We start from the raw sequence: 13,683 nt of genomic DNA, 5'->3' as shown, positions 1-13,683 counted from the left end.
TTATGAAACTTTTACATAGTAATTACTTAATGCATGATACATCTCACTTAAAAAAATTTCAGTAAACGATCTCATTTTTGCAACATGATAGTATAAAATAAGCGGCAAAGGTACAATATAATAGTATCATATTGTCGTATGACATATAAATATCCAAATTAGTAGATATACAAAAACTAGTACTTTCTTTTGTTTTTTTGAAAATAAAAAAATTAGTACTCTTCGAAAGTGTTTCATTAGTACATAGCATAGATGTTGAAAAATTTTCAATTACAAAAAACAGTTAAAAAGAAGCAAGAATGCAAAATAGATAATTAGATATGTGTTACAAAATTAACTGATATTTAAAATGTCAATTCATAGTACAAAAGACACAAGAATGCAAAATGTGTGAAAAAATTTAATTATAAAAGGAAACAATTACAAAAGAAACAAGAATGCAAAATATAGGTGTGATGTAAACTCAAAAAAATTAATAGTTTGAAAAAATACAAAAAATCATGTAAATTTCTTCCGATATTTCATTCTTTCTTGAAAACTAATAAACAACATTCTTTGTTTTTCTTTGAAACTTGCATAGTTTATAAACTTTGAGCAAGCAAATACACACTAATATATTATCATATCATCCCAACTATGTGCCTTATTTAACTTTTATTTACGTAAAGAATGGATATTGATATCACGCAAAGAGTACACACAATTTACACATCTTATTCATGTGTGTTATAAGCATGATCATTTGTAAATTATAAATATACACATAACGTGATACATGTAATGTCATCTCAAGAATTTTAGGGCCTTATCCTATCATCCATTGCTCTGTTCAATGAAAGTAGCGAGCAGTATTTACCTGAGAGTAGTATTGTTCTTATCGATTTAAACTTGCAAACACCAAATTGTTAGGCCATGTTTGTTTCGTGGGATTATAATCCCGGGATAATAATTCGGGGATAATTAATCCCATCAAAATTAGTCCTATGGATTAAATAATCTTATCCTAAGTTTGTTTGAAAGGATTAAGTGTAGTATTAAAATATAATCATTTAAAAGTTTATGCTATGTTTGTTTTGTAGGATAGTACTTGAGATTGTAATAGAGTTCTTTAAATTTTTCAATCTTATGTTTTGTTTTATATGGGATAACAATGAGGGGGTTATAATTTTTTAAAAAATGACTTATATAGGAGAAGATAAAACAATACCTCCTCCTACCAAACATTAGATGAGATTATAGCTCTATCCTCTTCTCCAACAAAACAAACATGGGATAAGATAATTTAAAGGATTATAATCTTTGGATAACTCTTCACTAATTTTTTACAAAACAAATATTGGATTGGAAAATTTAAAGGATTCTAATCATATCCCCTACTTAATACCATTAAACAAACATGGCCTTAGTTCTTTATTAAATAGAAGCAGCTCAGATTTATCGAGGAAAAACCTTCCTTCACAGCCAAAATTGTATAAAAGAATCCGTATGGTATCAAATTATGAAAAAAATCAGTCACTGCATCCCATATGATCTTGATGCTTGTAAAAACCTCAGATACAGACCTTGTTTACTATTGCCAATTTAAAAGAAAGGAAAGAAAAGTTGTGCTATAGATGTCTATGTTCGAGCTCAACCCAAAATCTGTTGTAATACTCAATAACATCATGATAATCCCAAATCACCCCGGGTGGTCTCCGGGTGGTCTCTTTATTCTACCCGGACTCAAACTGCATTTGAACAGAAATGATGGCGACGTGTAGTGTAACTGTAGGATGGGCCCCTGTAAAACAAAACCGTAGGGGGTGGTGTCCCCGCGGCACCTCCGGTGTAAGAATGAGGAGGGGTATTGGAGAAGAAAGGGTAAACGGGAATTATATGGATATATATGGTGTATGTATATGTGTGTAAATGGGTTAGGTTCTATGGAGTCCCCTATTTTATTGGAGTCCTTGGAGTCCATATATGTTCTACAAGTAAAATATAGCTTAAATTGTTGCAAAACGTATTATTTTTTGAATGATATTCTACAAATATCGCAATTTTATTGAAAATCTTGCAGATTACATAGATTTTACAAGTAGAACGTTGCAAAATATATTATTCTACAAAATATGCTTCGTTTGCAGAACATAAATGTTCATGTTGCAGAACATACATATTGTACTTGTAAATATAAAAGATTTGCATGATTTAATTGAAGTAGTGATATTTGTGAAACAGGTTTTGCAAGATAACGCGTTTTAGAATATATTTTATTTGCAAAATTTAGATGGACTCCGAGGACTCCAATTAAAAGGTGGACTCCATAGAACTTTACTCTATATTAAAGATGAATTAACCCCTCATAAACCTTTTGTTCAGCCTTTTATAGGCTTCCCATTTGGGTTTAGAAGTTTGTACCTTAGATCTGGACCGTGGGCGAGTTATGGGCCTAGAGACACGTGAACGACTATGATGAGCCCAAGTGTTTCCGGATCCGGACCGTTAGAAGATTCTAGATCCGGACACCTGGACGGTAGGGATGTTGCCACGTGTCCCGGAGTCTTCCCGGGTTCATGCTAAATGTGCCCTGAGCTTCCCTTCTTTGGCCTTGGGCTTATATTACTGGGCCTGAACTAATATAGGTTATCATTTGCCTCACACTCCTTTATGCGGGTTTCCCGGATGGGGGAGTAGATTATTTATTGTTGCACTAATTGTAAGGAAAAAATTTGGGGGGTTTTGTTTTGATTTGTTGCCCCTAACTCCGGGGTTGACTTGGTTAGTCTCTTTTGATTTGGGTCCAAGGTGGGGTTACTTACTACTTAGAAAAATTTTAGGGGTTTTCTTTGATTCGTTGCCCCCGACCCCGGGGTCTTATGAATATGAGACTCCGGGGTTGACTTGGTTAGTTTCTTTTGATTTGGGTCCAAGGTGGGGTTCCTTGAACTACTCATAAAAATTTTGGGGTTTTTCTTTGATTTGTTGCCCATAACTCCGGGGATCTTATGAATATGAGACTTCGGGATTGACTTGGTTAGTCTCTTTGATTTGAGTCCAAGGTGTGGTTTCTTGAACTACTTAGAAAAATTTTGGGGTTTTGTTTTGATTTGTTGCCCCTAACCCCGGGGCCATATGAATATGAGATTCCGGGGTTGTTTTGGTGGGTCTTTTTGATTTGAGTTCAAGGTGGGGTTCCTTGAATTACTTAGATAAATCTTGGGGTTTTCCTTTGATTCGTTGCCCCCTAACCCCGGGATTTTATGAATCTCGGGTTGACTTGGTTAGTCTCTTTGATTTGAAATTTGAATTTTGGATAATGCTGGATGGATAAGGACGGGTTGTCCTGGATTTGATCGGACTCTGTAAAGTAGATGCGGAAAATCCGGGATGTCAGAAGTCTGTTGGGATTCCAGCCGGACTCACATATATATACGTGTGTATATATGTATGACATAGTGTACGAAACGTTTACCCCCCCCTTTTCGTTTACCATAATTACCGTGTCATGTGTGTAATAACTGTTGTGCAGTTAATATGTAGGAGCCAATTAGGGGATTCCACGTGGCCACGCTGTCCCCCTTATTATTAAAAATCGTCCGTCTCTTCTTTTTCTTCTATAAATACCCACCTTCTTCTCTCTTTTTTATTTTTACACGAACATTCAGTCGAGAGCAAAAAGAGAACAAAACAGAGATTTATATCAGAGATTTTTAGAGCTTTTTGACTTGAAGCCTTAGCGTTTCTCTCGCTACCTGTAAGTTCTTTACTTCTATGCTCCATTCTTTCGTTCTCCTCCGTTTTTTCGCCATGCATGTCATTGTTCCGTGCGACTTTCACTTTGATAGTCTCTTGTTTTTTGTTCGAGTTTTGTAACAATTTTGTTGTGGGCTTGGAGTTTTTGGTGTTGATCTTATATGGTGTAGTGTTTTGGTAATTGTTTAGCGTTTATTCTGTGTAAACAAAGTCATTTTGGCTAGAATTTTATGCGAAAAGACTTATTTTTGATAGTGTAAAATGTTGTTGAGCCCGGGGTATGTTCTTGGTTTATGTTTCTGGTAAAATTGTATATATATTGCATAGATCTTGTTTTTGATCTTAGATTCTTGTAGAATATGTTTCTGAATCTGTCTTGTTTTTTGTTTTATTTTTGTGTTTAGGTTCGGGTGTGGCATTGACTCCGGGGTGTGTATATATATATGTATAGTATATGCACAGTAGAAGATTTAAGCAGACTGCTAACCTTAGAATTTGGTACCCGGATAGTACTGATTGCTTATGTGCCTTGTTCTAGAACTTTTCTTCATCCTCCTCTAGTAGTGAGTCTTCATATATGCCTCCCCGCACTGAGAGACCAGTTCAGCATCTGGCCGAGACCTTAGTTTTAAGCCCCAGAGGTACTTTGTCCAATCCGGATAGGTCCTGGGAGGACTTGAATCATTATTTCGTCCAATGTAGGAGGGACCCTAAACCTTTGGGCTTTTATTATAGAGATTTATCAGAGGTATACGGGGGCCCGGAGGGATTAGATGGTAGGGAACCCTACGATGAAGCGTCCATGGATAGGCTATTTTTAACGCCCCGGGGACCCGGTATGAATGTGGTCCTGTACATAAGGAGATTGGGGAAAAACATACCGATACAGAGGTGGATGCTGCCATTAGGCTTGCCTTTAACCTCGGGGATGAGTACGACTGGCAGTGGCCCGAGAAAAATGAGAGGATTTATCACAGACCGACGCGGGGCTATGTCGGGATACCTTTAGAGCATCTCCGGGGTATACGCCTAGGGCTACATCAGTTCACAAAATCCCTCTGCTGGGACGTGTATGGTATTCCCTTCACACAGTTAGCCCCAAACTCTATGAAGTGGATTAGCTGGTTCCTGGCGTGTTGTCATGCCAAGGATTACTTTTCTACCTTTAGACTCTTCCACCACCTCTTTAAGATTAAGAGATCCACTAGTAGGCTAATATACGAGTTCTTGTTTAGGATAGAGGACTGCGGGTATCCGTCAGACAAAATGGTTCTTCCGATCAGCATGTTAACTTCCCTTAAGGGTTGGCACCGGGAGTTCAAATTTATCTGGGGTGGGGATTTGGAGTTCATGCCACTCCATAAGTTTGAATTAAAACAGATAAATTTCCGGTCCGGCGGCTCGGGCAAGGAGCTATCACGATGGTTTATGCCTTCTGTGGGGCACTCGGAGCACAGTGGACCCGGGACACTTTTAATAACAACGAGAATATGCATGATGCTGGATGTAAGTCTTTTTCCTTAGCTTTTTCTTTGGTCTTTATTACTGTATTCTTCTTCTATCCGGGGCTGATGTTTGAACTGTTGAAATTTTCAGGTATCCCGAAGTTAATTCCCTACCCCAGCAATATGTCTACTCAATTGAAGGATTTGGCTGCGAGGTGCAGGAGGATTGGGGGTTTGAACAGTGTGGATGCTGGGAAGAAGAAGGTTGAGGAAGGTGAATATGTTGCAGCTGGTTTCGGGGCCGGGAAGGCCGTGCCGACATGCCCGGCGAGGACTACAATCGTAATAAATGAGCCCTGGGCTGAGGCTGTGCAGAAGAAGGAGAAGTAAAGGGCCCTAGAAAGAGGAAGAATGCTCTCGTGGGGTCCGGGGAGGGGGTGATGAGGGTTCGAAGAGCCTCGCCTCGAAGAAGGTTGCTACCGAGATGGCCCCGGATATGCCTGAAACCCTTAAGGCGTTGTTGGCCAGTTTTACTCCAGAGACACGCCAGAAGGAATTGTTTGAAAATTACGCCACAACTGCCGAGAGGAGGCAGTATCGGAGGGAGCCACTCGAGGATTTTCTCGTTTCCATGCAGGAGGATGTCACCGCTGTAACTGTTTGCCTTATTTCTTGTACTTGTCTTTTCCTTAGTTCGTATTTCTCATTGTTTGATTCATGTTTGTTTTGCAGGCCAACTCCCGGATCGCAGGTTTGGTTGTGATTACCCAGAGTCTGAAGGTGAAGGCTGACGCCGGGGAGGTTGCTAAAACCGAAGCTGAAAACCTATCTTGGGAGATCAAGGAGATGAAAGAGGCCAATGCTAAGGAAGCTGAGGCTCATAAGAAGATTTTTGAAGAGATAAGGGAGAGCAGGACCGGGCCGAGGCTTCTGTCCGAGAGATGAGGGTCGAGAACCAGAGGTTGAAAGATGATTTGGCTGCAAGGCCCACTCCAGAGGAGGTTTTGGCAGGCTTCCGTGGCACTCCTGCCTACTTTGAGGAGCTGAATGAGAAGGCCTTAGAAAAGATTCAGATATGCTGGAGGGTTGCTTCCCTGTACCTTACCGAAAACCCCGGGGGAACCATCGATGTCTTCCTTAAGAAGTACATTAAAGAGGATACTCAGCTGGAGAATGAGGCCACCGCCATCTTGGCAAGAGAGTCCGGAGCCGGACCATGCACCACTGCGTCTCTTCTGCCCGAATCCCCGATATCTAAGCAGCCTCCTCTGCCTCAGGATGATCCGGAGCAGCCTCCTTCTCCTCCCCCCGAGTCAGCAACAGAAGATTGAACATTTGGCCTTTGTGGCATGTAATTTGAACTTAATATTTTTCTTTTAAGTAATTTTCGAACTTAGCTATTTTGCTTTGTATGTAATTTGAACGTATTTGTGTTTGTCCCCGGGGTAGGTTTCCCCGGGTTTATTTTGATGCATGTGTATTTCGCCTGCATTTTATCCCTTTTCATTTGGATTTGAACTTAGAGAATTTATTAAGTACACATGGGCTGTGACCTTTTTCTGATCCCGGGTTGGGATAAATTCAAACGTATAAAACTTTTTAAGTACACATGGGTTGTGACTTGTCTCTAACCTTGGGTTGGGGCAAATTCAAACGTATAAAACTTTTTAAGTACACATGGGTTGTGGCTTGTCTCTGACCCCGGGTTGTGGTAAATTTAAATGTATAAAATTTATTAAGTACACATGGGGTGTGACATGCTTCTGACTCCGGGTTGGGGTAAAATCAAATACATAAAATTTATTAAGTACACATGGGTTGTGACTTGTTTTTGACCCCGGGTAGGGGTAAATTCAAATATATAAAAATTTTAAGTACATATGGGTTGTGACTAATTTTTGACCCCAGGTAGCGGTAAATTCAAATATATAAAATTTATTAAGTACACATGGGTTGTGACTTATTTTTGACCCCGGTAGGGGTAAATTCAAATATATAAAATTTATTAAGTACACATGGGTTGTGACTTGTTTTTGACCCCGGGTAGGGGTAAATCCAAATATATTAAATTTATTAAGTACACATGTGTTGTGACTTGTTTTTGACCCCGAGTAGGGGTAATTCCATGTTTTACGTATGCCATATACTAAATAACGCATTCAATAGTATTAAGTTGACAAGAGAATAAACAGTTCTAAGGTATGAGATGCTCAAAACAATATTTTTCATTTAAACCGTATTAAGGTAGAAATTACATTCCGGGTTGTGTAGATATAGAGTTGAAATTACTTAATTGGGAGATAAGGATATAACAGTTTAAAGATAGAGATGGTCCCGGAACGAGCACCTTTTAGTTACTGGTAGAATTTCCTTAACCGGCCCCGTGCCAGGTGTTAGGGACCTCAGTATCATTGAGGTTGCTTAGCTTGTGCGTCCCGGGGCGCAGAACCTCCTTAACTTTGTAAGGCCCTTGCCAGTTGGGCTGTAGCTTGCCTTGATTTGTTGGGTCTGAAGCTTCAGTGTCTCGGAGTACTAATGTTAGGCCTCAATGATACTATAGAAGGGGGTTGAATATAGTATCTACAATCAATTCGATTATAAACACAAGTATGTAACAGAAAACAAGTTTATTCAATATATTAGACTCTGTTACAGTAGGTTTAATCTACTCTCTCAGTGATGTATGATATCACTAAAAGCTGCTAGGGTTACAATGAATAATATTCTCGAGAATGATAACACATATAGTGTAAACCCTAAGCTGTGTTTATATAATACACAGTTACAAGATAACTACCAATTGATATGATAATGATTCTGTTTCCTAGAATATATCAATCAGATATTATCTATTGCAGTCCAATAGCTGTCCAATTCTTCATGCATATCTTTACTTGTTTAATCCAGATCCTCTCCTGTAAATCAGCCGCTTTTCATCCCTGAAGTGTATCCGCACTTAAGTTCTGATATAAGTTCTGACGCCTTAAGTTCTGATAATTTCCTGTCTTCAGTAAGTTCTGATTTCCAGTTAAGTTCTGATATTCTGATAATAAGTTCTGAAACTAAACAAATCAGATTAGACATGACATCACAAATATATCTAACAATCTCCCCCAACTTGTAAATTGTTGAAAATATACAAGTTAATAGATTTGATGATGTCAAAAATATTTAAGTACAAATGCAATGAGATATTATTTTAAACAGCTAAATACAACTTACAGTACATGTAGCTTTACCAATATCACTGGATCAATCTGAATCCATAGTGATTCCTTGTAAAGTCTGTTACCAGCTTGTCCTCAGCATTCCTCAGAACTTCAACTAACTGTGCTTTGACTTGCATCAGTTCTTTATCTTCATTATCACCAATCTGATAAATGGCTGCTCTGAGTGCAGGAATTGATGTTCTTTCAAGTCCATCTCCAAGTCTGATAACTCTGGGATGTGAAGAGTCTTCATTATAGCATAAGCATCTTCCTTTCAGAATTAATTCTACCTTAGCAGAATTCTTCCTCATAGGAATTTCTCTTCCATCATCCTCAGTGATTTTTGGAATGTATTCAGAAGTTTTTGACCCAGAAATTCTGAGAAGATCTCTTATAGCCTTCAAAATGTAATATGACCATCTTCTTGTAACATCAGATTTTACTTCCAGAAGGTAGTGAATATGTTGAAGCTCTTTGACAGACTTCTTTAACGCATCAGAATCTGCTAGTCTGTAAGTTCTGCCATCATTGAGAAACAGGATCAATTTTTCTTTAACTTCTGATTTATCATGAGTATCCATGACAATTTGAGCAGACAACACTTTGTCAAGGTGCTTTTATTTGGTTTCTTCATATGGTTTATCTGTCAAAATGAAAGGATCTCTGAGAGTAACTTATACTCCTGTTTGTCTCTTTTCTTTGTCAGAACCTAATCCAGACTTGTCTCTAGCTTGCTTGGCTTTTAACCCAAATGTTACAAGTTGATTCAACATTAGATTGGTCTTAGGTTGCACTGGAGTAGCTTTGTTCCATAGCAGCTTCTTTTTCTGTTCAAGTGTTAAGCTGTATATGTCAACTTGAGTAGTGTCAGAGGTTGATGTCTTGATGAATTTGTCAGGATTTGCAGTTTCATCTGTAGCTTGCTGTTCTGAAATATCTTCACTCTGAACAACTTGAGCTATGTCAGAGGTTTTCTTAGATTCTTCTGTCATCTTCTTTCTCTTCAGAGTTTCAACAGTTTCAACTTCAGCAGCAGTATCATCAAAGACTTGAACCATCTTGCTCACAGGATCCATCAGAATTTGAGGAATCTTCATCTTCTGTTTCTTGACTGTCTCTCCAACTTTTCCTTTTCCCTTGTCTTTGGGATCAGTAACAGTTTGAGATCTAGTACTTGATCTAGGAATCTCTGTGGCAGATCTTTCTTATATCACAATCCCCTTTAATTTTGGCCTTGGTGGCTTTTTAGCATCAGAAGCTTTTGACTTTGGTTTGCTCTTCTCAGCAACAAATTTAGCTTCTTCTTCTCTTAATTCCTCTAAATCCACTCTTGGATTATCCTTAAGGAATAGTCTCTTGGCCAGTTCTTTATCAATAGTTTGAATTTTTGGGATCCTTGTAAAAGAATGTTGCTTTCTTTCCCTTGAATTTCAGAGTCAGCAAAAACTTCTGTGAATCTTGGCTTCCAGCTTGAATCATTACATCAGAAGTAGTTGTCAGAACTTGATCATCATAATTTGTGATCAATAAAGGAACATCCTGATTTGTAGGCTTCTTTCCTTCCTTATCCCTCCTTTGAGTAGAACCAGACAATATCTGATAAGAACCTGTCTGTTGAGAAGGAATCCTGCTCAATTGCTCTCCTTGACTGTGACCTCTACTCTTATCAGAGTTTCCCTGGTCATCACCATGATCATCCTTTTTCTTCAGTGTCTTGATTGGTGAGCATTTGGACTTAACTACCTTCTCCCCCTTTTTGGCATCATCTGTCAGGAGTAGAGAAAGAAGAAGTTCCACTCAAGATTGGATCTCATTTAACTGAGTCTGTGGAGCAGCCTAATTTTGTAATACCTCATCCCGTTGGGCCTGCTGCTGGACTTGAACAAGCTCAATAGCCTATACTTTTTCATGAATAAGTCTGATAAACCTATTCTTGTCTAGTTTGAGCACCATGTCTAGCTTATCAGCTGTTTCCTGAAGTTTATCAACCTTTGCATGAGTCATGGAGTGTTTACCTTGAAGAGATTTAGTATTGAGAGCAGTGACTTTAAGTTGTGTTTTGAAATCAGAATTTATCAGCAACTCATCAGCTTTTGCAACATGATCTGTCAGAACAGTTGGGCTGTGAATGAAATCAGGTTCATTCCACTTCTTTGTCCATTCAACTCCTCTAAAGGTTTCCTCCCATGAAACTGGAGCAGCCTCTTCCTCAAACTAGAATAATGGCTCTTTTCCCGTAGGCACTGGATTATTTACTGGAGCCGACTCTCCAGAACTTGTTAGAATCTCCTCATCTTTTGATAACACAAGAGTGTGTGTGGCTGTAGGAGATTCTATATCAGCTTTGTCTAAATTCTGATCTTCAGTTTCCAAATTCAGAATTGGTGTAGTAGGAATTTCAGCATTTAGTATTGGAAAAACAGGAGATGTTGGCTCCTTTGCTGGTGGTGCTTCCAGAAACAAAACAGTTGGAATATTCAACCTGTGAATATCAATTTCAGGACTTAACTCTGAATCTTCAACTGAGGTAGTTTCTTTGAATGGAGAGATAGGAGGTGTGATCACTGTGTCTTGAACAGTGTCTTCAGGTTGAGGTGGAGTTGTTAAAGCTTCAATGACTGTAGGTTCTGATGAGTTCAGAGATTCCTGATCCCCTTCCTCAGCATCTTCAGTATCCTCAGATTGAGTTTGTGCAATATGCACACCTGCTCTAGTTTTCCTTGATCTTGATTTTCTAGATGGAGGGGTGACATGATCTGTATCAGAATGTGAAGATATTTTCCTTTTCAAAATCCCAGAACCCTCAACTTCATTTTATTTCTGAGGATTACCTCTTCAGCCTCTAATGTCACAGGTTCTGATGCAGGAACCTGGACTTGTTCTTCCTCATCAGATTCATCTCTCAGAATCATCCTTCTTCTTCTCCTTGGTGGAGATTTAGGCACATAGATAGTTTTTTTGGTTTTAGGCCTAGAGGATGTGTCAGATTTTACAACTGACACCTTTTGAGAAGTACCAGAGGTTGGTTTGGTTTTGGATTTGAGAGGTGCAGTTCTTATAGTAGGTGCTGATGGTTGTGGTTGAGAGGATTGTGTTGGTTGATAGTAGGTTCTGATAGTAGGCTGTGGTTGAGTATTGGAAGGCTGGGTTGGTGGAGGTTGAGAATTAGTAGGCTGTGTAGGTGCAACATCAGGATATATGGTTGTGTATATGTGAGGATCAAAATTTACTAAGAATTGTTTGACATATTGGGGAATTTGGAGGGGTCTTAGTATATCCTTCTTATTATTAGCAGATAATAAGTCTGTGAAAGCCCTTTTGTGAAGTTTAAAGGGTTCAATTAACTCACTAAAGTTTTGAGGTGCATCAGAACAACAGAAACTTTATATAAGCTGACAGAATCTAGCAAAATATACTATGTTGCTATCTTCTTTCATCCTATCACCTATAAACCCTAGCACAACACTAGCATAATCAAAATGAGTTTGATTAAGAAGAGCATACCCGATTTGCTGACTCATGATTGAAATAGCATCAAAATTTGAGCATTTGTTGGCAAAGGCTTTGGTAATACAATAGAAAAAGAAGCTCCACACCCTCCTGATGAAGGGCCTCTTCAGTTGTCCCAGCTTGGACAAAGACTTCTCATAGCCAAGATTTGCCATCATGTTTTGAAGAACTGACTCCCCAACTTGTGAATTGTAAGTACAGTTTTCTGGCAGATACAATGCTTGTCGAACAGTTGACAAGGTTACCAAGTGCTCATCTTCCCCTGTTGTAAAAATGATGCTTGGGGACCCACTTTCACCACCATTATCATAGACTCTAGACCTCCAAAACTCCAGAATTTGTTTGCCTGAGAGAGTCTGTGGTTGGGTCAGAGCATACCCAATTTCATTTCGAGCGAGAAAATCTTGAATGAAGTGAAGTTCTGAAGGAGCCTCGTCCTTGTTGATAATAGCCATATAGTTGTTGGGGACAAACTTGGCTCCATCATAGATAAGATCCTTAGGTACCATATCTGTGAGAAATTAAGTGAAATAATGTGTGTGTAGAAAGTGTTTGATAAAATGCCTATAAGAAAGTAGCGTTAGAAAATAGTAAGAGTGTGAGAGAATAAGAGAGATGAGAAAAGAGTGAGAAAGTAGGTAAAAGATTGTAAAGTCTTTTATCTCTCATATATATACGCTCCACTTATTACAACGGCTAATTTCTGAAGCTGAACCGAACTTTTGACACCTGACAACATGTAATCAGTCAAAACATTATTATTGGGCACGGTAAACGTGCAGTAATAATTGTGCACATGCAGTTATCAAAACAAACATGTTTCCCATTAACCAAAAGATTAGAAATATTTTTATCTCACTTAAGTATTTTCTAAAAATATGATCATTACAGTAAATATCAAAAATAAGTCAAGTAAATAAATAATGCCATGTAAGCATCGGGATTTGCATCAGAACTTGACTAATATCAGAATTTAACGGTCATCAGAACATGGCTTCTGTACTCAAAAAGTGAATGAATGTTTCTGTGTTTCTTCATACAAATACTGACTGGTTTCTTCAGAGTTTAATCATCAGAACATAATCAGAACTTGTCCTAAAAATTTATGCAAATAATACTTAACTGTTTATCAGAAACAACTTAATCACCATAGTAATTTTCATCATTCATATGGAGTGATAGTGTGTGTATGTACAAATGATCAGATAAAGATTAAAATCTGATAAACTTCAGTATATCTTAGAAATAAGGCATAACTAAGAAAAATGCTTAAAATCTGTCTTGAATTGTGAAGTCTACTGAGAATAAAGTTATGCAATAATCCACCTCAACTGTTTGTGCTTATTTTATGCATCTTTTGAAAATTTTTTAACAATGGCTTCTCAGTGTAAATGAGTTACAACTGCCATCAGAATTTATGTTGTTATCAGAATATTTCTCCAGTAATCAGAAAATGTGAAAAGTCACCAAGAAAAATTAATTTGCTTTTCTAATGCATATAACTTAATACCAACAATGCACTTGGATCTTCCTTTTCACATATTTACTCTAGATCTCAAAGGAGTACCTGATTTCAATTTTTCTTTTCTTTTATTTTCTTCAGATAAGTGAGGCTTATCAAGCATGTAGTTCATCCTTAAGATTTACTGACATCGGAATTTGACAGATAAGAAGCAATAATCTAGTTTGTGACTTAGTAATAAGACATGAAGTAAATTTGACTAAGATCAAAATCAGAATTTGCTTGTGTTATTGATTTCCACATAAATAACTAATTCAAACAT

The sequence above is a fragment of the Apium graveolens genome, chromosome 10, assembly GCF_009905375.1.
Source record: "Apium graveolens cultivar Ventura chromosome 10, ASM990537v1, whole genome shotgun sequence".
In the NCBI taxonomy this organism is placed as follows: Eukaryota; Viridiplantae; Streptophyta; class Magnoliopsida; order Apiales; family Apiaceae; genus Apium; species Apium graveolens.
The sequence above is the reverse complement of the archived record's forward strand: the minus strand, read 5'-3'. Positions refer to the sequence as shown.